Here is a 3,861-nt window from a genome sequence, read left to right as displayed (position 1 = left end):
AATCTGTCATTGTAGGTTTGAAAAAGTAGTGCTCCTTTCCATGCGTGCTTATTGTATTTCTTGTTGGAAATATGCCCTAGAGGCAATAATAAAATGGTTATTATTATATTTCCTTGTTCATGATAATTGTCTATTGTTCATGCTATAATTTTGTTATCCGGAAATCGTAATACATGTGTGAATATATAGACCACAACATGTCCCTAGTAAGCCTCTAGATGACTAGCTCGTTGATCAATAGATGGTTACGGTTTCCTGACCATGGACATTGGATGTCATTGATAACGGGATCACATCATTAGGAGAATGATGTGATGGCCAAGACCCAATCGTAAGCATAGCACAAGATCGTGTAGTTCGTTTGCTAGAGCTTTTCTAAGTGTCAAGTATCATTTCCTTAGACCATGAGATTGTGCAACTCCCGGATACCGTAGGAGTGCTTTGGGTGTGCCAAACGTCACAACATAACTGGGTGGCTATAAAGGTACACTACAGGTATCTCCGAAAGTGTCTGTTGGGTTGGCATGAATCGAGACTGGGATTTGTCACTCCGTATGATGGAGAGGTATCTCTGGGGCCACTCGGTAATGCATCATCATAATGAGCTCAGTGTGACTAAGTAGTTGGTCACGGGATGATGTGTTATGGAATGAGTAAAGTGACTTGCCAGTAACGAGATTGGACAAGGTATTGGGATACCGACGATCGAATCTCGGGCAAGTAACGTACCGATTGACAAAGGAAATTGAATACGGGATTGATTGAATCCTCGACATCGTGGTTCATCCGATGAGATCATCATGGAATATGTGGGAGCCAACATGGGTATCTAGATCTCGCTGTTGGTTATTGGCCGGAGAGTTGTCTCGGTCATGTCTGCATGGTTCCCGAACCCGTAGGGTCTACACACTTAAGGTTCGGTGACGCTAGGGTTGTAGAGACATTAGTATGCGGTAACCCGAAAGTTGTTCGGAGTCCCGGATGAGATCCCGGACATCACGAGGAATTCCGGAATGGCCCGGAGGTAAAGATTTATATATAGAAAGACCAGTTTCGGCCACCGGGAAAGTTTTGGGAGTCACCGGTATTGTACCGGGACCACCGGAAGGGTCCCGGGGGTCCACCGGGTGGGGCCACCTATCCCGGAGGTCCCCATGGGCTGAAGTGGGAAGGGAACCAGCCCCTGGTTGGCTGGTGCACCCCCCTTGGGCCTCCCCCTGCGCCTAGGGTTAGAAACCCTAGGGGTGGGGGGCGCCTCCACTTGGCTTGGGGGCCAAGCCACCCCCTTGGCCGCCCCCCCCCCCCATCTAGATGGGATCTCGAGGGGCCGGTGCCCCCCTGGCCCCTATATATAGTGGAGGGGAGGGAGGGCAGCCGCACCCAAGTCCCTGGCGCCTCCCTCTCCCTCCGTGACACCTCTCCCTCTCGTTGGTGCTTGGCGAAGCCCTGCCGAGATCCCGCGGCTTCCACCACCACGCCGTCGTGCTGCTGGATCTCCATCAACCTCTCCTCTCCCCTTGCTGGATCAAGAAGGAGGAGACTTCTCTCCCAACCGTACGTGTGTTGAACGCGGAGGTGCTGTCCGTTCGGTGCTCGGTCATCGGTGATTTGGATCACGACGAGTACGACTCCATCAACCCTGTTCTCTTGAACGCTTCTGCTCGCGATCTACAAGGGTATGTAGATGCACTCCTCTTCCCCTCATTGCTAGATGACTCCATAGATTGATCTTGGTGATGCGTAGAAATTTTTTAAATTTCTGCTACGTTCCCCAACAGTGGCATCATGAGCTAGGTCTATGCGTAGTTTCTATGCACGAGTAGAACACAAGTTGTTGTGGGCGTTGATTTTGTCAATTTACTTGCCGTTACTAGTCTTATCTTGATTCGGCGGCATCGTGGGATGAAGCTGAAGGAAATATGCCCTAGAGGCAATAATAAAGTTATTATTTATTTCCTTATATCATGATAAATGTTTATTATTCATGCTAGAATTGTATTAACCGGAAACATAATACATGTGTGAATACATAGACAAACAGAGTGTCACTAGTATGCCTCTACTTGACTAGCTTGTTAATCAAAGATGGTTATGTTTCCTAACCATGGACAAAAGAGTTGTTATTTGATTAACGGGATCACATCATTAGTTGAATGATCTGATTGACATGACCCATTCCATTAGCTTAGCACCCGATCGTTTAGTATGTTGCTATTGCTTTCTTCATGACTTATACATGTTCCTATGACTATGAGATTATGCAACTCCCGTTTACCGGAGGAACACTTTGGGTGCTACCAAACGTCACAACGTAACTGGGTGATTATAAAGGAGCACTACAGGTGTCTCCAAAGGTACATGTTGGGTTGGCGTATTTCGAGATTAGGATTTGTCACTCCGATTGTCGGAGAGGTATCTCTGGGCCCTCTCGGTAATGCACATCACATAAATCCTTGCAAGCATTACAACTAATATGTTAGTTGTGAGATGATGTATTATGGAACGAGTAAAGAGACTTGCCGGTAACGAGATTGAACTAGGTATTGGATACCGAGGATCGAATCTCGGGCAAGTAACATACCAATGACAAAGGGAACAACGTATGTTGTTATGCGGTCTGACCGATAAAGATCTTCGTAGAATATGTAGGAGCCAATATGGGCATCCAGGTCCCGCTATTGGTTATTGACCGGAGACATGTCTCGGTCATGTCTACATTGTTCTCGAACCCGTAGGGTCCGCACGCTTAAGGTTACGATGACAGTTATATTATGAGTTTATGCATTTTGATGTACCGAAGGTTGTTCGGAGTCCCGGATGTGATCACGGACATGACGAGGAGTCTCGAAATGGTCGAGACATAAAGATTGACATATTGGAAGCCTATGTTTGGATATCGGAAGTGTTCCGAGTGAAATCGGGATTTTACCGGAGTACCGGGAGGTTACCGGAACCCCCCGGGAGCCATATGGGCCTTAATGGGCTTTAGTGGAAAGGAGAAAGGGGCAGCCCAAGGTGGCCGCGCGCCTCCCCCCTCCCCTAGTCCTATTAGGACTAGGAGAGGTGGCCGACCCCCCTCTCTCTCTTTCCCCCTCGGGGAATCCTAGTCCAACTAGGATTGGGGGGGAGTCCTACTCCCGGTAGGAGTAGGACTCCTCATGCGCCCTCCTCCTGGCCGGCGGCCCCCTCCCCCTTGGCTCCTTTATATACTGAGGCAGAGGCACCCCAGAAACACACAAGTTGATCCACGTGATCTATTCCTTAGCCGTGTGCGGTCCCCCCAGCCACCATATTCCTCGATAATACTGTAGCGGAGTTTAGGCAAAGCCCTGCTGCAGTAGTACATCAAGATCGTCACCACGCCGTCGTGCTGACGGAACTCTTCCCCGACACTTTGCTGGATCGGAGTCCGGGGATCATCATCAAGCTGAACGTGTGCTCGAACTCGGAGGTGCCGTAGTTTCGGTGCTTGATCGGTTGGATCGTCAAGACATACGACTACTTCCTCTATGTTGTGTCAACGCTTCCGCGGTCGGTCTGCGTGGGTACGTAGACAACACTCTCCCCTCTCGTTGCTATGCATCACATGATCTTGCGTGTGCGTAGGAATTTTTTTGAAATTACTACGAAACCCAACAGTGGTATCAGAGCCTAGGTTTTATATGTTGATGTTATATGCACGAGTAGAACACAAGTGAGTTGTGTGCGATATAAGTCATACTGCTTACCAGCATGTCATACTTTGGTTCGGCGGTATTGTTGGATGAAGCGGCCCGGACCGACATTACGCGTACGCTTACGCGAGACCAGTTCTCCCGACGTGCTTTGCACATAGGTGGCTTGCGGGTGACAGTTTCTCCA

Source organism: Triticum dicoccoides, chromosome 5A (genome assembly GCF_002162155.2).
Source record: "Triticum dicoccoides isolate Atlit2015 ecotype Zavitan chromosome 5A, WEW_v2.0, whole genome shotgun sequence".
Lineage (NCBI taxonomy): Eukaryota > Viridiplantae > Streptophyta > Magnoliopsida > Poales > Poaceae > Triticum > Triticum dicoccoides.
This window is presented reverse-complemented; position numbering follows the sequence as displayed.